The sequence below is a fragment of the Etheostoma spectabile genome, unplaced genomic scaffold, assembly GCF_008692095.1.
Source record: "Etheostoma spectabile isolate EspeVRDwgs_2016 unplaced genomic scaffold, UIUC_Espe_1.0 scaffold00018651, whole genome shotgun sequence".
Classification (NCBI taxonomy): Eukaryota; Metazoa; Chordata; class Actinopteri; order Perciformes; family Percidae; genus Etheostoma; species Etheostoma spectabile.
This window is the reverse complement of record NW_022604379.1, coordinates 23,457-43,202: the sequence shown is the minus strand read 5'-3', so window position 1 is coordinate 43,202 and position 19,746 is coordinate 23,457. Positions and strand designations below refer to the sequence as shown.

General features: G+C 42.0%; 7 non-coding genes across 7 annotated transcripts; 2 read left to right on the top strand and 5 right to left on the bottom strand.

The window, feature by feature from the left end:
• The first annotated feature begins 1,639 nt into the window (after positions 1 to 1,639).
• On the top strand, positions 1,640 to 1,721 carry trnal-aag (transfer RNA leucine (anticodon AAG)). The gene has a single exon. It is a non-coding gene; the product is annotated as a tRNA-Leu (tRNA).
• Positions 1,722 to 2,068: 347 nt separating this feature from the next.
• trnag-ucc (transfer RNA glycine (anticodon UCC)) lies at positions 2,069 to 2,140 on the bottom strand. The gene has a single exon. It is a non-coding gene; the product is annotated as a tRNA-Gly (tRNA).
• A 5,799-nt stretch (positions 2,141 to 7,939) lies between these two features.
• Positions 7,940 to 8,011, top strand: trnae-cuc (transfer RNA glutamic acid (anticodon CUC)). Its single transcript has one exon. It is a non-coding gene; the product is annotated as a tRNA-Glu (tRNA).
• A 3,281-nt stretch (positions 8,012 to 11,292) lies between these two features.
• On the bottom strand, positions 11,293 to 11,508 carry LOC116681595 (small nucleolar RNA U3). Its single transcript, XR_004330047.1, has one exon. It is a non-coding gene; the product is annotated as a small nucleolar RNA U3 (small nucleolar RNA).
• Positions 11,509 to 13,819: 2,311 nt separating this feature from the next.
• On the bottom strand, positions 13,820 to 13,935 carry LOC116681596 (U5 spliceosomal RNA). Its single transcript, XR_004330048.1, has one exon. It is a non-coding gene; the product is annotated as a U5 spliceosomal RNA (small nuclear RNA).
• Positions 13,936 to 15,204: 1,269 nt separating this feature from the next.
• trnas-aga (transfer RNA serine (anticodon AGA)) lies at positions 15,205 to 15,286 on the bottom strand. Its single transcript has one exon. It is a non-coding gene; the product is annotated as a tRNA-Ser (tRNA).
• Positions 15,287 to 17,319: 2,033 nt separating this feature from the next.
• On the bottom strand, positions 17,320 to 17,391 carry trnaa-cgc (transfer RNA alanine (anticodon CGC)). Its single transcript has one exon. It is a non-coding gene; the product is annotated as a tRNA-Ala (tRNA).
• Between the last annotated feature and the right edge of the window lie 2,355 nt (positions 17,392 to 19,746).

The following is a 19,746-nucleotide window of genomic DNA, read 5'->3' as shown; positions in this document are numbered from 1 at the left end:
AGATGGAAATTCAGCGCATTTGCACTGGTTCCTGACAAAACAATAAAATATTAATAGTCCATTAAAAAGGTCTAGCTTTCCAATCTAATGATTTTTTTAATAAAAGACTATACTGGGTATACATGGCGAGACATGGCGTTGCTGCACACGCCAGATTGCTCCATGCGCACCAGGTCCTGCAGTGGCAACCCCATGAGGTCCCTCCCGTTTGCCCCTACCAGTTCCTGCAGCAGCCGCTCAGTGAGACTGATGGTGGCCTCCTTTGGTCTGGCCACTCCCCAAACCTTGTCTGCAGCTTGCTGGACCCCTCACTGACGCAGAAGCCACAGTCCACATACAGCAGCAGTGTGGGTGCAATGGCTGACTGATGATAGAAGCTGGACGTGCGTTGTCTTGTTCTTACATGTCAATTGGATTCTGACTTTGAATTCAAATATTTAGCATCCAAGAAAATTTTGGAACTGATGATGTATCAGTCATTTTGCTGGTGGTTTCTTGGTCACAGCAACAAGCTTGATCATTGACATACAGTAGCACGCCACGTATCACAAAACTGTTGGGTGGGGCCTTATGTATTTGCTTGTATTACATCAAGTGACCTGCATACCAATGACCGCAAAGATTAATATGTACATGGTTTGCAGAACTGTACCTTCTAATAGAGGTAAGGCAAAACAGAGTGATGAAGAAGCCAAAAGAGAAAATAGGGAAAGAAGAGCCGGACCTGTTATTGTTTTTAGGAAGCAGATTTACAGCTATACACTTTGCAAATCAGTGTCTCACCCTGGCCGCCATCAAAGAGGCCATTTGGACCTCCAGAAACTTGCTGGTAAGAAAGCACATGCAGATCCCCCCCCCCGTGGCTGTGATCAGGAAGGCTGCAGTATCTAACTCTTTGTCATTTTTCTCTGGCATTGTTGATTTTAGAATATTGGAACCAGCATTAAGTGTTGTAGTGAGTAGGTTTAGGTCTGTGTAAATATGGGCCGAGCAGTAGTAGTAGTAGAAGTGTAAATGTAGCTTTGGTAAACAATTAGCAGCTTGTAGATAAATCTCCCCATCTGGGTTATGGTCCCAGCACACTTCCGCTGCGCCACTCTGCTCTCCTTAACCTGCCCAGGGGCTGTTAAATCTGTGATTCACATTTTGAGGGAGGGTTTGGGAAGGACCAATGTTCCAACAGCTATCTTTTATGTGAGCTTCCTGATTGCTCACACGTAGACTATTCACATTGGTGTTTTAAAAAAGGCAGTGATTTTAGCTTTGATTTTACTCATCAACTCTTTTTTTAAGTGATTTTAAACCTGGAACCAGCCATCTTTTATTTCCTGTGGAGGTCCAAGTGGGAACGAGCGCAAAGAAGAGTGAGGAAGAAGCCAAAAGAGAAAAGAGGGAAAGGAGTGCCGGACCTGTTATTGTTTTTAGGGAGCAGATTTACAGCTATGCACTTTGTGGCTCACACAGTGGCTCCCCTTTGTTAACATCAAAGATGCCATTCGGACCTCCAGAAAAGTATTCACAGTTTTTAATAAAGTATTGGCTTTTTCCTTGCTAAGGTTTTTTTTTCCAGTAACATAAACAAGCATACCATTAGTTACGGTGCCTTTGTGTGTCACGATGTGGAGAGCTGATTCCTGCAGGTAGTGTGGCCGAGTGGTCTAAGGCACTGGATTAAGGCTCCAGTCTCTCTGGAGGCGTGGGTTCAAATCCCACCATTGCCATTTGCATATATTACATATCTGGAAAGTGACCAATGTGATATCTTAGAGCTGTGTCATTTGGGCTGAACTTGGTGATGTAACTAGAATAATCCATCAATCACCTTGCTGAGATTGTTCCTTGTTAACCTGAGGTTCAACGATTGGTGAAACCTTCCTTTCCAGCACTTTGGAGTAGAAAATCAACAGATAATTGTGATAATTAATTGTGATCTCCATATTGATCTATAATTTTGGCCATTATCGTTCAGCCCAAAGAGATCTTCTGTTTTATAAAACCAGGTTGGGCAAGTAACCTTTCTGCTGACTTTGCTTAAAAAAAGCAAGTAACATCACTCAAAGAAAGCTAATGCGATGGCTGGGAATCGAACCCAGGTCAACTGCTTGGAAGGCAGCTATGCTCACCACTATACCACCATCGCTGAGCAATAGAATGTTCACTTCAAATCTTGTAATACATCTGGGCATTGAGACTGAAAGTGCACTCTATCACTGAGCTGCAGCCCCTGACGATTCAGAAATTCCCTCCAGGGGGTCCTGTGTTATCACATTCACAAGAATGGGAAGTGTGTGTATGTGTTAGCTCCCTTCAATAGCTCAGTTGGTAGAGCAGAGGACTGTAAAGGCACAACGTGGAAATTCTTAGGTTGCTGGCTCAAAGGAGCAGTCTTTTCCAGAGTTTCCCTTCAGGGATCAATAAAGACTTTCTGATTCTGATGTAGAGATGGACGGACGATCCAAAAGCATAATACTTCTTGCCGAGACACAACAAGAAACAAAAAAAGAGGCGAGGGAGATAGAGTTAAAGAACCTTTTTTCAGGACACCCACATTTTGTCTCTCAATATGGCAGGCATTCTATGCATCCAGGGCCAAATGTTTTACCATTTCATCCACTACGGGCCCCTAAGGAAACGTGTGACTGTGAACTCTTGTTACCCATAGCAACGACAGGTAACAACGAGTGGAAGTACTTCTCTCTTTTCGTATAATCGTCACTATACGGCCAAGTTTAATCTCGGTAAACTTTGCAGAAATCCTGCAAACAGCTACGATGACTGTTTATCTGTAAGGATTTTAAAATCTATCTGTCAACCCCCGTCCTGCCCGTATTGGATGGAATGATGTCAATTTGCGCTTTTTATCTGTTATACATAACAGACTGGATGCAACAAAGAACCTAACCTTTATTTCCGTTTTGTACAACCTCAGGATATATAAAACTGAATTATTTTTTCACCAAATTCACAGCCAATCACAGTCAGTACTTGTCTCACGAAACAAAACGTCTCAATGTCCAAATTAAATCATTCCTTCAGCAGAATTGAAATTTTAACTGAGCCCCGCTGTTTGAAATGTCTCTCAAAGATGTCAAAAGATGTTTGGCGAGGTTTAGAGGCAAGTGATCATCAGATCCCTGGATGCATGCCCTCATCAGTCACCAGCGGAGTCCCTTTCTGATTCCTCCTTGAAATCCTGCCGACAACGCCAAGTTTGTTGTGCAATAAGTTTCATATTACGTAAAAGACAGGACAATGGTTCCATACTACACCACAAATCTCTATAGATGCTACAACACAAACAAGATATAACACTTAAATTAAGCCAATGCGTACATTCAATTTTAAATTCAATTTTATTTACAGTATCAGTTCATAACAAGAGTTATCTCGAGACACTTTACAGATAAGTAGGTCTAGACCACACTCCAGAATTTATAAGGACCCAACAGTTCTAGTAGTTTCCTCCAGAGCAGCAACAGTGCGACAGTGGCGAGGAAAAACTTCCTTTTAGGCAGAAACCTCGGGCAGACCCAGGCTCTTGGTAGGCGGTGTCTGACGGGCCGGTTGGGGTTTAGAATGAAGAGTGGAAATAAAAAGTAGAAAAAATAGAAGTTTGTAGCAGTTCTTTGTAGTAGTTCATGGCATAGCAGGGTACTGTATGGCATTACAAGGAACAGCAGGTCGTAGCTGGGCACCACAGAGTGTAGCAAGATGAACATGGCATCGCAGAACGTGTAGCAGGACCATGGCGACAGCTGTTACCATGCTGCTACATGCAACTTAAAAACAGGTTCCACTGAGACTAGAACTCAGGATTCAGAGTCCAGAGTGCCAACCGTTATCCCATGGAACCTTTAAAAGCTGTGAAAGTGTTTGCTAAGCAGATTCTTTCAAACTATCCAAAAATTATTGGCCAACTTAAGTCATTTAGTTAGCTAAGCGTTCAGAGGATGTGGAGAATAGCAAGTCAAGAACAGGTTTTAAAGGACTTGCCAAAGACAGTGAATCCAGCCGTAGATATGTCTACTGTGTACAAACACATGGTAACTTTACATCTGTTGACAATAAAGATGCTCAAAAAATGTTTTCCTTGCAATTGCGTTTCTTGCACACATTCATGTCCTCTTAAATACAAAGAACTGCTAAGTTCTTTATTCCCAATATCATGTCTCAGACATTAGTTCCAGATGAAAACCCTACTTGTCAGAAGTTGGATTTGAACCCACGCCTGCAGTGGAGACCACCACCTGAAAGCAGCACCTTGAGTCCAGATGTGTCCGTTTTGGTTCCTGATCCATGCTATTACCCCAAAAGATCCCAACTAGGCCAAGGGCAACTGGATTTGGTATAAGGTCCTCTGCAGGTTTTTGTCTCTCATCCAAGAGACTTCTTTAGTTGTTTTTTTTACACAGAAAGGGTTGGACACAGTGCCCTCTCCCCCACCCATATCTGACAATTGAAAGCTGTGGGGAAAGGGGGGTTCCAAAGCTAATAGACCATTCAACAAGCAATTCTGATGCACCATACTGGCCCATTCAGGATGAACACTGTATACTCTGATTGTAGCAACACAAGTTCAAATTTCAGTGATACCTAATTTTTTTGGTGATTACGAGACTGAAAGGCAGCTATGCTCACCACTACTGTATACCACAATCACTAGACAATGTCATGTTTCACTGCAAATATTGCAACACATCAGGGCATTGAGACTGATTTTTGCTTTAATTACCATAAATGCAAGGATGTCACGACAACCCACAACACTGTGCTCAAATCCATCTCTACTGCTGAGTAATGCAGGACATGGGTAAAGTGCAGAGAGATGTTAGACGCTTGTTAAGTCAAATTTCCACTTTATTGCCTTTGTAATACTTGTTGAATCATTTCCTCCGTCAGAGTATTTTGCAGCCTGGGCAATAATAACCAATGAAGATGCCAGGGATTGAACCTAGGTCCTCATCCATGCAAAGCATGCACTCCACCACTGAGCTACATCCCCTAAAAAATGTGGATTTCTTTGAATCTTTTTTGTGATCATTGAATAAGAAAAGAAACCTGGGTGAAATATGTAATGTTAATGTTGCAAATGGCTTTAAACCTTGGTGATGGATCGAAATCAAACCTGGGCAAAATGCTTGCACTGCTATGGTATAAATCATAGAGGAAAAGTAACACACCTGTTGCCTTTCTGCTGGACAATACAACGCTCACTGCAAATCTTGTAACACATCTGAGCATTGAGACTGAAAATAAATGCTCAGAGATGCATTGGTGGAGATGGGTGGCTTCCAGTACCTATGAGGTAATCCAACAGTGTTTATGAAGGCACAACTGTGATATGGTATAATGTGATGTGTCATTGCTTTGCCACCAGTTTTTAAAGAAGTCCTCTCATTGTCGGCAGGACTCGAACCTGCGCAGGGAGACCCCAATGGATTTCAAGTACATCGCCTTAACCACTACAACCTAAAATAAGCCTGTTTCCCTGTTTGCACAAATGCTCATAACCTATTCAACTTAGAAAACATTTTAGCATTGTTCAACCAGTAATCTGTAGTGTAGTGGTGATCATGTTTGCCTCATGCGCAAAGGTCCCCTGTTTGAAACTGGGTGGGAACACATTGCTTTGTTTGTGTTGACTTCACACAATCAAACTCTTGATAACCTTCAGGCCAGTCCTACCAAAGTTTCCACAATGCAGTAGTCATCACATTCAGGAGTTCAGGAAGATCCTGTCTAAAAATAATAGTAATACCTTACTACCCCACCTGTGGTTCCTAGAGTCTCCAAAAGTAGAATGAGAGCCGGAGCGTTCAGCTATCAAGCTCCTCTCCTGTGGAACCAGGTTCCAGTTTGGGTTCAGGTGGCAGACACCATCTCCACATGTAAGAGTAGGTTTAAGACTTTCCTCTTTGATACAGCTTATAGTTAGGGCAGGCTCGGGTGAGTCCTGAACCATCCCTTAGTTGTGCTGCTATAGGCCTAGACTGCCAGGGGACTTCCCATGATGCACTAAGCACCTCTCTCCTCCTACTTCTCTCCATCTGTATGCAAGGTCATCCCATTAATGCATATTACTTACGCAACTTCTTCCCTTCTCGCCCCCCTCCTCTCTCCTACTATTGATTCCTGCTTCTTTTGGTTAGCAGCTGGTAGAAAATTCTCCCCGTTGGGAAATTGAAAACCGGTCTTCCGCCTGACAGGCGGAGATACTGTCCATTATACTAACGAGTAATGCCTAAGCTTAACATTTGGCACATCAATCGTATCACGTATCACAGAACTGTTGGGTGGGGCCTTATGTATTTGCTTGTATTACATCAAGTGACCTGCATACCAATGACAGCAAAGATTAATATGTACATTGTTTGCAGAACTGTACCTTCTGATAGACATAAGGCATAAGTTATCTTTGGGCTGCTCTTTGGTCTTCTGCAGAATGATAAACACCAGAGTCGGCTCACTCCTGGGTATTTAAGCAACAAACATCCCTGGGTGGACTTGAACCATCACCCTTTCAGTTAACAGCCAACTGCGCCAACAATGTAAAATGAAGCAGAGGATGGAACAATTTGGAGACATAACAGAGGACTAGCTTTACAAAGCTGCCGTGACCCAGATTCGAACAGGGGTTGCTGCAGCCACAACGCAGAGTACTAACCACTATACGATCACAGCCACTTGGTAGCAGTAGGGACTTGTTATTGCGAAAGCATAGTGGGAACTCTGAATATCAACTCTACTGATATTTTCCCGCTTTCTCTGATTGTTGACTAACAAATGAAAATGTCATGGATGGTTTATCTAGCACTGCTGATTCTGTCCTTCAGGGACAATTTTTATTTTCAAGGAAAAATGATTAGCGAGCAAAAACAGAAAACCAACAACAAAAGCTTGATTATTGCTGTAGTTGACTGACACCAAGAGGCTTAGATGACTACACACATGTTGAAAAGATAATTACTCATCATTTGGCACTTTGTAGATGTACATTTTATTTGTAGAGTTTGTCCTGGGGGGTGAAGTTGGAAATGACAAACAAGAGATTTAGTCGCTAAAGAGCACTACGAGCTAGCCAGGAATCAGACCTAGAATCTTCTGATTTGTAATCAGACACATTATCCATTGCGTCAAAGCTGGGGAACAATAGTCTGTAAGGGGGGGGGGAGAAGAGGAAAAAGGGGAAGAGGGAGGAAATGAGAGAAAAGATGAGAAAGATGCTAAATTACACACAAAGAAAAATCACATCTACAAAAATAAAATTTGACGGATGTGACTCCCTGATGGTCTAGTGGCTAGGATTTGGAGCTCTCACTGCCGTGGCCTGGGTTCAGTTCCCGGTCAGGACTTGACAGATACAGGTGTAACATTTGAAAGACTAAGTTCCTAGACTTTTTTTTGGTTGATTTAGATTAGTCAAATTCTTCCTCATTAGTTTAACGCTGAACCCCAACACTTTTAAAGAGTTCCATTCCCTTTAAATCAAACCCCCGACAGCCGATGTATCCTGTTGACATCATTGATCATAAATACTTAATCTGCCTCCATTTCAATAACAATTCTTTTCATTTTTCAAACAGTAACTAAACCCCTAACCAACATTTTTTTCCAAATAAAACAATGTCTGTGAATGTCAAGTAAGTAATGTTATTTAGATTCAGGTCCAAATTTTAACATTTTAGTGCAATGCAAAGGTGCATAACAGATTGCTTTCTACTTACCTGGAGCGATGCAAAGCAGGGGGGGGCAACTAGTCAAGGAACAGCAAGAGACTTGGTATTTAAGAATACAAACTGACTATGTGACAGATGTGTAATCTGTCATGTCCTTCCTTCTGAAGCTCTAGCCAGGAGCCATTCCTTGCCTAAAACAATGAGTTATTCCAGTAAGTGAAAAGGAAACTCACATCTACAAAGATAAATTTGGAATATATGACTCCCTGATGGTCTAGTGGCTAGGATTCGGCGCTCTCACCGCCGCGGCCCGGGTTCGATTCCCGGTCAGGGAATGGTCAGGACTTGATACACTCTAAAGCAGATCTGTACTTTTACATACATTTTCATGTTAACTTTACAGAATTTTTCTGTTTTTTTTTTTTTAAATACAGAAAAACACCAATAAATTACAAAAATAAACTGTGAATTTAAGGGACAACTAGCACGTTTGAACCACCTGTGGGAGTGGAACATGGATGTGTAGAGATGGGCTTTCAAACAATGCACCTTTTGACATTTTGAAATGTCACAGTAGGAAAAGCAAAGGTATAAATAAAAATGAATTATAGCTCAACTCAATTTAGATTTTTACAGTAGACATAAGGCATTACAAAGTCAAGAAACTAGGTGCTGATAGTGAAGGGCAAATGAAGCTTTGGTGAGGCACTGAACCACTTAGAGGAATTGGTTTGAAAATGGGTTCATTACTGGAAGCTTCAGTAACAGGGACCTCGCCTGGTGAAGGGCCAAGGCTGCATCCAGATGATCCCGACAAGATAGTGGACAGGAGGCTTTAGACTAGTGACACTCACGTGTACTAACAATGGGAAAGCATTCTTTTTAAAATAAAGATTGATGGATTTGTGTATTGTAATATTGGGTATTAGGTAAAGAGTGCTTGGGGAAACAGAGGATGTGCTTGTGTAACTATGGCTATGTGGGACAGGGACCACTCATCGATTTTTATTAAGGAACATTATTTTTTCCACGTTTGTGCATATGCACCAAACAAGAGTTTGGGGTATTTGGCCTTCTTGGAGACCTTAAATGGAGTCCTGTATGGGGCTCCAGAACTCCATAGTTCTGCTGGGGGACTTCAACGCACACGTGGGCATTGATGGAGATACTTGGAGAGGCGTGATTGGGAGGAACGGCCTCCCTGATCTGAACCAGAGTGGTTGTCTGTTGTTAGACTTCTGTGCTAGTCATGGATTGTCCATAACAAACACCATGTTCAAACACAGGGTGCTCATAAGTGAAGGTGGTACCAGAGCACCCTAGAGCAATGATTGATTTTTATAATTGTTGTGATCTGAGGCCGTATGTTTTGGACACTCAGGTGAAGAGAGGGGCGGAGCGGTCAACTGATCACCATCTGGTGGTGAGTTAGGTCAGGGTGTGGGGGAGGACTCTGGACAGACCTGGTAAGCCCTAACGGGTAGTACAGGTAAATTGGGAACATCTGGAGGATGCCCCTGTCCAACAGACTCGCTGACTGAAAGTTGCAAGGGGGTTTCAGCTCACAGGCGCTAGGGGGGAGCGAGACGACCACGATTCAACTCATTCCAATGACTCCGAAGCTGTTCTGTTGGGTAAATTAAGCTAAAAATAAATGCATAGTTGTATAAGTTCTAATGTTTATTTCTTCCCAGTGTGACTCCCAGGACATATGAGAAGTGTTTTAGAGGAGACTGGCTCAGCTCGTACTGCTCTGTGTGTGATATCAATACATATCTGGAAGATTCATGTTCCCTTTAAGGTCCTACAACCGTTTTTAACATTCAAGTGACCTCAGTGCAGCACAAATATTCTAATAACGCAGTTTGTTCTGAAAAGAATGATGTTGATATCTTGACTGTAGAAACCCGGGTTGATGTTTTACAAGCTTTTATAGAAAATAGAAGCTGACGGACAATGAGCTATGAAAATGACCTTTGGTCTCAGAGGGTTAAATAATAGGAAGTTGCTGAGCACACAGTTACTGGAGTTAGAGAAAATGACGTCCCAAACGGCGCATACTTGTGTGTACTGCTCTTGTGCAAAGACATCCATCTTTTTTTTTTATTAGATTAGATTCAACTTTATTGTCATTGTGCAGAGTACAAGTACAAAGACAAGGAAATGCAGTTTGTGTCTAACCAGAAAAATGCAATGTGATATACAAAGTGCAGACAGGTGGTGCATAGGCAGGACAAGAAATATATTGCAGTGTTATTTTTAGTTTTTTTTACTGTTTAATAGCATTTTTTCCAGAACAAATTTCAGTCCGATTGTGAGTTGGCCCGGCCGTTGGCTAGTTAGCTAACGGTAGCTTCTACATGAATAAGACAGACAGAGGTGTCTCTCATCTGGTGATAGAACCCTGATTTCCCCCCCGTCCTGTTGGCTCAGAGCTCCACAGACTCAGTCCAAAGGTACAAATTAGTTTGAGAAGATGTCATCACTGAGTTATGGTTGTGATGGAAAATGAACCGGAGTAAAAAAAAGTACACAAGTAAATGTTGCACTGCACGCTTGCAGCTGTCATTCTGTTCATGGAAATATCAATCTACACATTTGTGAATATTTTTTCTGTGACTTTACATTCAGAATACCGGTGTGTGAATATTTCCTACTAGTGCAAATTAAAAAAAATCAGATTTTTTTTCCAAGCTCTCGTGTGTTTTTTCATTGTGTGACATCAAATTAAAATCTTATTTTTACAAGTGCAAATTTAAACATTTAGTTCAGATTTTTTTGTTCTGCAAGCTCTCACCTTTTGCCCCATATTTCCCTTCATATGAGTCAGAGCCAGCAGCACTGAGGAAGAGCAGCCTCTCCTACGGCGAGTGGTGGCAACCCACGGGGAAACTTTGGTTTCACAGTCAGTTCCAGTAGTACAGGTGAGAAAGTGGTGGATAAAACAAGGACTGTGGGTCGGCGTTGTTGGTACGTGAGTGGAAATACATCCAACATGCTAACGCATATCCAACGCCTTCACCCAGACATGACAATCACTGGAACGAGACAAAAAAAACTGTCCAACGTCTCCTCCCTACAGTGGTTATCCAGCCTTTAGATCAAAATACAAATAGGGCCAAAAAATCACTGAATCAATCAGGATTTCCACATCACCTTCAACGCCCCATATCCACTCGTAGAGAAACCTGGCTTCAAGTATTTGCTGTATGTACTCAAACCTCGTTACAACACGCCATCCCGTCCACCGGGACTTCAGTGTACCGTTCCACCCCTTTAATACATGTCAATCAAGCTGAGCCTGTAAAGGCCATACAGTCTGATTAGTCAAGTAGAAACACCTGTGGGAGTGGAACATGGATGTGTAGAGATGGGCTTTCAAACAATGCACATTTTTTTACATGTCAAAGTAGGAAAAGCAAAGGTAGAAATAAAATTGAATCATGGTTTAACTCAGTTTACATTTTTACACTGGACATAAGACATTAAAGTCAAGAAGGTAGGTGTTAACCCTTTCAAGGAACCTTGTCCACCATGGACTAAACATACTTCAAGACTGACTAACTTAGCATATTTGGTTACCTTCACACATGTTGTTTTCTACATATCTGCTACTACCACTCTGATCATATTCCCTTCCTCAATGCTCCATAAAGAAGCGAAGAACGATCATCAATGACAGAGAGCATATGAAGTGAATCATTACTCTCTGTCAGCTTCACGCTCAGAAAGGAATATCACGACTCATCATCGTGGTCAGCGAGACCAAACACTTTAGAAACACATTCCTCAAGTCAGAAACTTTAGAAACGATCCCTGATAGTATAGTCTTGGTTAGACTGGGGGGGGGGAACTGCATCTCATTCACTGCAGAGTGATTGTCACTCAGGATTCAGAGGGACAGAAGCTAATCGTTACGTGCTCCAGATGACTCTGAGGTGAGAAAATCTATTTAGATCTTTAAGAAGACCGATATGTAGATTGAATTAGATTTTCAGTCACTGTTGTCTCAATACTTCAGTGTCAGCCTACTTATTCTCTCCAATAAATGCTCCAGTCCTTTCTTTGCATTAATACTGGTTCTTAACATGCTTCCACTCGCTAAGATTATGGAAAACAACAAAGTAAGTTACCATAGTTATGTGGACGACAAACAAATTTACATAACCTTATCGCCAGGGGACTATAGTCCAATACATAAACTGACTAAGTGCATCGAACAAATTAACGGCTGGATGCGCCAGAACTTTCTGAAATTAAATAAAGGAAAAACTGAGGTGTTTGTTTTTGGAGCAAAAGAGGAACGATTAAAAGTCTGCGCTCAGCTTCAAACAACAATGTTAAAAACAACAGACAGACAGAAACCTTGGTATAGTCATGGACTCAGACCTGAATTTTAACAGCCACATTAAGACAATTACAAAGTCAGCCTATTATCACCTTAAGAAAATATCAAGGGTTAAAGGACTTATGTGTCAACAGGATTTGGAAAAACTTGTCCTTGCTTTCATCTTCAGCAGACTTGACTACTGTAACGGGGTCTTTACAGGTCTCCCTAAAAATCAGCTGATTCAGAACACTGCTGCTCGGGTCCTCACTAAGACCAAGAGAGTGGATCACATCACTCCAGTTCTGAAGTCTTTACACGGGCTTCCTGTGCCTCAAAGTATTGATTTCAAAGTACTTTTGCTAGTTTATAAATGACTAAACGGTTTAGGACCAAAATACATTTCTGATCTGCTACTACACTATGACCCCCCTCCCCCCAGACCTCTCAGGTCATCTGGGACAGGTCTACTTTCTGTCCCCAGAGTCAGAACTAAACAGGGTGAAGCATTTTAAGCTTGTTGCGTATTTCATTAGCATTTTGTTGGGGTGATGTGGGCAGGTGGGGCTTGAAAATTCCCCCTTCCCCCGATTTTACTTTCACTTTTTACTGAAAAAATCAAGTCTGTGTTTTGGTAAAAATTTTGTATCAATTGTTTCCTGTTGTCAAATGAGATCGAAAAGCTGATCGGGCAGTGGAGCCATGAAAAGACCCCATGCCAATCTACCTGACCATAGCCTTTCAAGTCAGTAACAAATCCAAGCTGTATTTCCTTTATACCAAAATTCAAGTTCAAATGTTGGTAAAATGTTTTGCTTCAAAAATAGTCTTTTGTCCAATATAATCAGAATGCTCAATCTGGTAGTGGAGCCATAAAAACACTACATGCCAAACAAACTACTTAACAATTGCCTTTCGAGTCACTGACTGATCACATTTACTTGATAGAAAATTTCTAATATGACGTGTTTATGAGGCTCGTTGGTCTAGGGGTATGATTCTCGCTTCGGGTGTGAGAGGTCCAGGGTTCAGCTTCCGGACGAGCCCTGAAGGCAGGAGCTGTTACTTTCCTAATCTGAAATTTAAAATCTAGTTTAACGTTAAATTAATCCAGATTAGGAACAATTAAAAGTTGTATTAGAGCATGCTGGCAATCTTTCATGTCCTGCTTCAACTGCACGCAACAGAAAAAAATGGGAATAAATAAGAGGAACAATGAGCAATGGCTCTCCTTTTTCATTTGTTGCGTCTCTGACTGTCAAGAGTTTCTTTTTTTAATTTTCGAATTTATTAAATCTATTTAATCCGTAGAACACAGTCCCCCCCCGCTTCTGATCAACCCATATCAATTGCATGCTTAAAATAACATACCGGTTAAAGCCCCGCCCATTTCAAGACAACCCGACCCACTTCCGGGTTAAATCCTGTCCACTCCCGGGTTAGGCCCCGCCCAGTCCGAGTACAGATACAGATACAGATACAGATAATGCTGTACTCGCTCATCCCTAACAGGTACTTTAAGATCAGAGGGTAATGTCTTCACTCTTCTGAGGTATGATCCCATCCAGAACCGTGCCATAGCTGCAGTCTTAGGATTTCTGGATGGGGTCGTGGCTGCTGTTATGTGTATAGCTGTAAATCTGCTCCCTAAAAACAATAACAGGTCCGGCTCTCCTTTCCCTCCTTTCTCCTTTGGCTTCTTCATCACTCTTCTTTGCACTCGTTCCCACTTGGACCTCCACAAATCTCTTTTCTGGGTGGGATTAAAACAGAGCTGATGAGTAAAAGCAAAGGTAAGCAAAAACAAGTACAAAAGGCTCGGCCAAACAGCAAAGCCCACCAAAAATAGTTTCAACTCATCGACGTTCCCCTCCAAGGAAGTCTTTAGTTAAAGGCGAAAGACTTGTGTGTTATGAAGAGAAACCAGAGTGAAAACAGCCGTCTGCTCGAGAGCAGCTGAAAACCCTAGTGGACCCAGTCCAAACCATCGTGGTAAGCCTCACTGGGTGTCCAAACTAAAATGATAAGAGGAAACTTGGTAGACTACTTACTTATGTTTATATTTGTACTCACAATGACATTTTTAAAACGCCAGCCAATCACAAGTCTTACATGTGAATAATCAATGTAGCTCACATAAAAGATAGTTGCAAGGTCTACCAAATGTTTAACTTTACAACCCGTAAGCTGTTGTAACCTTGGTTGCCACCTTCCGTCAAAATGTGAATCACAGATTCTCCAAGGCCTGGTGAGAAGTTGCAGAGCAGAGTGGCGCAGCGGAAGCGTGCTGGGCCCATAACCCAGAGGTCGATGGATCGAAACAATCCTCTGCTAATTCCTATGCTTTGTATCATCAGTAAGGCTATTTCCAGTCTGTTGATGTTTAACAAAGCATCTGTTGCTGCAAGTGTCTGAAGTGAAATCTCTACAATGCTCACACCTGCCGTAACACCCATAAAAACTGGAGTATAATACAATAAACAAAAACATAACAGTACAAGCATGTAATACAGTAAAATAGAAACTGTAAAACATGTACTGTTAAAGTGCTTGTTGTGCTGTCTGATAGTCTGAGGTATAAAAGAGAGAGCATACTACTTGGTTTGTGTCACAGGAGGTCTTAGTCTACCACTACGTTCTATAACCCTACCAGTCAGATTACCACAGGAGGTAATATCTGTTGCAGCTCTTTTAAAGACTCTACCATAATACCTGCTGGAGATGCCAGGTCCTCATACATGTAAAGCATGAGCTCTACCACTGAGCTACATCCCCTGAAGATTTTCAGATTTTTTGACTTTTTTCTGAGATAGACATACACTTATCTTTATTAATCCTTTTGGGATGACTCCCGCAAGGAAATTGAAATATCACTGAATAAAAGAAGAAACCGGGGTAATGTTATTGTTGTATATGGCTTCAAAACCTGTAAATGCAACGGCAGTGGCTGGAAATCAAACCTGGACCCTGCACTGCTATGGTATGAATCATAGTCGAAAAGTAACACACCTGTTCTCTTTCTGCTGGACAATACAACGCTCAATGCAAATCTTGTAACACAGACTGAAAATAAATGCTAAGAGATACATTGGTGGACACTGGTGGCTTACAGATAACACATCATTGTTAATGAATGCACATCAGTGAATTGGTATACTATGATGTGTCATTGGTTTGCTACCACTCTTAAAGAATGCCTCTCGTTGTCGGCAGGATTCGAACCTGCGCGGGGAGACCCCAATGGATTTCTAGTCCATCGCCTTAACCACTCGGCCACAACAACCTGAAAAGCCTAGAAGTATACCTGTTTGCACAAATGTTCATAAACTTTTTAATTGGTTGAAAGCAGTTACCAGACACGGGCAATTTTCAAATCGTAGTGCGCTGCCTGTGTCTGTGGATACTCATGGAGGCAGCTTAATTGATTGATATGCTCCCTTAGTTGGACCATAACAGAGATGTAATATTTTACCAAATTGTGTTGGGCGAGTAACCTTTCTGGCTAATCTTCACAAATAAAGCAAGCAACCACACAAGAATGGCTGGGAATCGAACCCAGGTCAACTGCTTGGAAGGCAGCTATGCTCACCGCTATACCACCATCGCTTGACAGCACAATATACACTGAAAATCTTGTAACACATCTGGATTGTTTGAGACTCAAAATGTGCTCTATCACTGAGCTCCAGCCCCTAATGATTTTCAGATTTTTTGGACTTTTTTGTGAGATCACTGAATAAGAGAAGAAACCTGGGTGGAATATGTAACGTTAATATTGTATATGGCTTCAAACTGTACTGCCTCTACACCCACGACTGCAGTCCGACCCACAACAACAACCTCATCGTCAAGTTTGCTGACGACACCACAGTGGTCGGACTCATCTCAAAGGGAGACGAGGCAGCCTACAGAGAGGAAGTCCTGAACTTGGCAGCTTGGTGTTCGGAGAACAACCTGTCTCTGAACACCAAGAAAACCAAGGAGATCATCGTTGACTTCAGGAAGAAGAGCACCGACCTAGCCCCCCTGTACATCAACGGCGAGTGTGTGGAGAGGGTCCACACCTTCCGGTTTCTTGGTGTCCTCATCTCAGCTGACATCTCCTGGTCAGCCAACATCACAGCGGTCATCAAGAAGGCCCAGCAGCGACTACACTTCCTGAGGGTCCTCAGGAAGTACGACCTGGACTCCAACTTGCTGCTGACCTTCTACCACTCATCCATCGAGAGCCTGCTGACCTACTGTATCACAGTATGGTACGGCAGCTGCACCGTGGCAGACAGGGAGAGGCTGCAGAGGGTTGTAAGGTCAGCACAGAAGATCACCGGCTGCCCTCTCCCCTCCCTGACGGACATCTACACCTCCCGCTGCCTCAGCAGAGCAGAGAACATCATAAAGGACAGCTCCCACCCCGGCTCTGATCTGTTTGACCTGTTGCCCTCAGGAAGGCGCTACAGGTGCATCAGAGCACGGACCAACAGACTCAAGAACAGTTTCTTCCCGAAGGCCATAACGACCCTGAACTCACCCCTGAACTCACATATGCACTGACTCCACTCCACAACCCCCCCCCCGACTGTCTTCTTCATTCCGTCCGACTGTGCAATATTATTGTTATACTGTTACTGTTATATAATACCTCATAGGACACTGGAATCTGTGCAATTTCATTTCATACAATGCAATATTTAATACATTAACCTTTCCATTACTGTGCAATACTTATTTACTTAATATTAGTACTTAATCATTTCATTCCATCACTGTGCAATATTATTTATTGAGTGTTAACACTTATCTATGTTTATTCAAGCTGATTTATATGTATACTCGACAGTCACTACACTTTATATCTTTGACTTTATATTTTTGATATTTTATACTGTTATATTCATATTTTTTTGTGTCAACGCTGCAAAGGGATTGCTTTAATCTCGTTGCACAAGTACCGTGTACTTGTGTATAATGACAATAAAGGCATTCTATTCTATTCTAAAACCTGGTGGTGGCTAGAAATCAAACCATGGCAAAATGCTTGCACTGCTATTGTATAAATCATAGTTAATCACTAAAAGAAAGCTACTGCAATGGCTGGGAATCCAACACCGATCAACTGCTTGGAAGGTAGCTATGCTGACAACTATACCACCATCACTGGGCAATGGACTGTTCACTGCAAATCTTGCAAAACATGTGGTCATTTAGACTGATTTTTGCATTAGTTACCATGAACACAAGGAAATTGCCTTTTAATACTTTTCTCTTTCAGAATAAGAGCTTTTGTAACTCTTCTTCAGACCAAACAATAACACTTGTTGGAGATGCCGGGGATTGAACCCGGGGCCTCATACATGCGAAGCATGCGCTCTACCACTGAGCTACATCCCCTGATCATTTCCGGAGTTTTTTTTACTTTTTCTGAAATCATCAAATAAGAGAAGAAACCTGGGTGAAATGTGTAATATTTATGTTGTATATGGTTTCAAAACATGGCGGTGGCTGGAAATTGAGCCTTGGCAAAATGCTTGCACTGCTATGGTACAAATCTAGTCAAAAAGTAACACATCTGTTGCCTTTCTGCTGGACAATACAACGCTCAATGTAAATCTTGTCACACATCTGGGCATTGAGAGATGCATTGTTGGAAACGTGTGGCTTCCAGTACCTATGAGATTATACAATATTGTTCATGAAGCCACAAACTATGTAGGGTAATGCCCGGATCCCTAACAGGGAGTATACCTCCTTCAATGTTCATTTAGTTTTCTGATTGGTTAAGATTTCTGTGGGGACCCCTACCCGGGAAAAATGTTGAAGTAAACTATTGGCCACTTGTGTTAGCCTTGGTGTTTCCGAGGGGGAAAGCTTTTGGGTGACATGTTGCTTAAGAAAGGTTTGTCCTTCATAGTTCTAGTTTTTTTCCAATTCTTCTGGTCACACTTGGCACTATTTCACGTCTTTTGTCTGTAGTTCTCTACTCTGTCAGGGCTTATCTCTGTCTCCCCCACCTCTTTTTTTGTCTCTTGTTATGTCTCAGCACCAGTTGTTCCTAGTTCCTAGTATTACTATTACTAGTATCCTAGTATTATGCTTTTGGGTCGTCTGTCCATCTCTACATACGTACGCACTTCACATTCTTGTGAATGTGATAACACAGGACCCCAGGGAGGGACTTTCTTTAAATTGGGCAAACTTTTTTACATGAACTTGCAGATCAATTGATGAGATTTTGGAGGTTTAAATGTTCAATGTTAAATTTGGCATACACAACCACTTGGAGTCACGGATGAACTGATTTTGATTTTGGAGGTCAAAGGTCAAGGTTACTTTTTTGTTACGTCTCCAGAACTGTATATGTTGTAGTGGAATGGCTTCGAATGACGACCGAAAACGCTTGTCTTTTACTAATAACATTTATTGTTCTCTATGCTGCAGTTTGCACAAGAAAAGAACAGTTTAGGCCTGGCGGACACGGATCACATCTAGCAGCTCACGTTCATCTGCAAATACTAGCAAGAATTGACACACAACTTCCGTGAAGGCTACTTCAAAATAAAAGCATTTCCTGTGACAGTCTTCAGTATAAAACAAATAAAGTTGTGTACCTTTTCAAGTATCAGCTATTAACTATAATTTAACATTTCCTTTTCCGTTTTAAACTAAACACCACACATTCCTTTGCTTTAAACAAACATTTCACAACAATGAACTGTTGTTCATTACTATTCAGCCTATCACCTAATTAATCTCTAAAGGGTAAATCAACAGAACAGGTCTCTTTAACAAACTTCCTGTAGTAGTACGAACAGTGCAGGATCGAACAAGTCCATCTCTTCCTGAAAATAGCTCTGTTATCCTGCCCATTTTCCAGGTCTGCCTGGGGGCATTATCCTCTTCGATCAATATGACGTCTCCCACCTTTAGCAAAGTGGGTGTGGGTATGTCACACTTGTGAGCTGATTTCAATTTCAGCAAGTAGTCCTTTCTCCAGCTGTTCCAAAAGCTGGTTATTAGTCTCTGTCGGTATCTCCATCTCTTACACATGTCTTCTCGACTCACATTGATTGCTTGAGATGGAGGAAGCATAGTCTTTGGTGGTAAGGAAGTCAGCCTTTCCCAACTAGAAAATGAGAAGGTGTGAGTGGCTGGGGTTCTGATGCATCACTGTCCACATAAGAAAGAGGCATGGAATTCAGCACAGCCTCCACCTCTGCAAGCATGGTTGTCAGCTCGTCAAAGTTTAGTGAAGCCCTCCCCAGGACCCTCTTTAGACATGTGTTTACAGATCTTACAAGCCTCTCCCAGAAGCCGCCCCACCAAGCAGCTCGCTCGGCAATATACTTCCAGGTGATCCCTTTCTCAGTAAACAACTCTGTAAGCTCTGATTCCTTAAATGACCTCCATAGTTGTTTTAGGTCTTGTTCTGCTCTCTTGAATGTCTTAGCATTGTCTGTGTAAATAACTTGACATAGTCCTCGTCTTGCAATAAATCTCTTTAAAGCTAAAAGAAAACTTTCAGTAGTCTGATCTGAAACTAACTCTAGATGTACTGCTCTAGTCACAGCACAAGTGAAAAGTGTGATGTATGCCTTCTTAGGCTGACCACTTGATCTGACATACAAGGGTCCTGCAAAATCTACCCCAGTAACTTCAAATGGTGGGGACTCTGTGACTCTATCTCTGGGTAACGGAGCTGTAACTTGCTGGGCTGGTCTCACTTTTAGTTTTAGTTAGGTGGTGTTA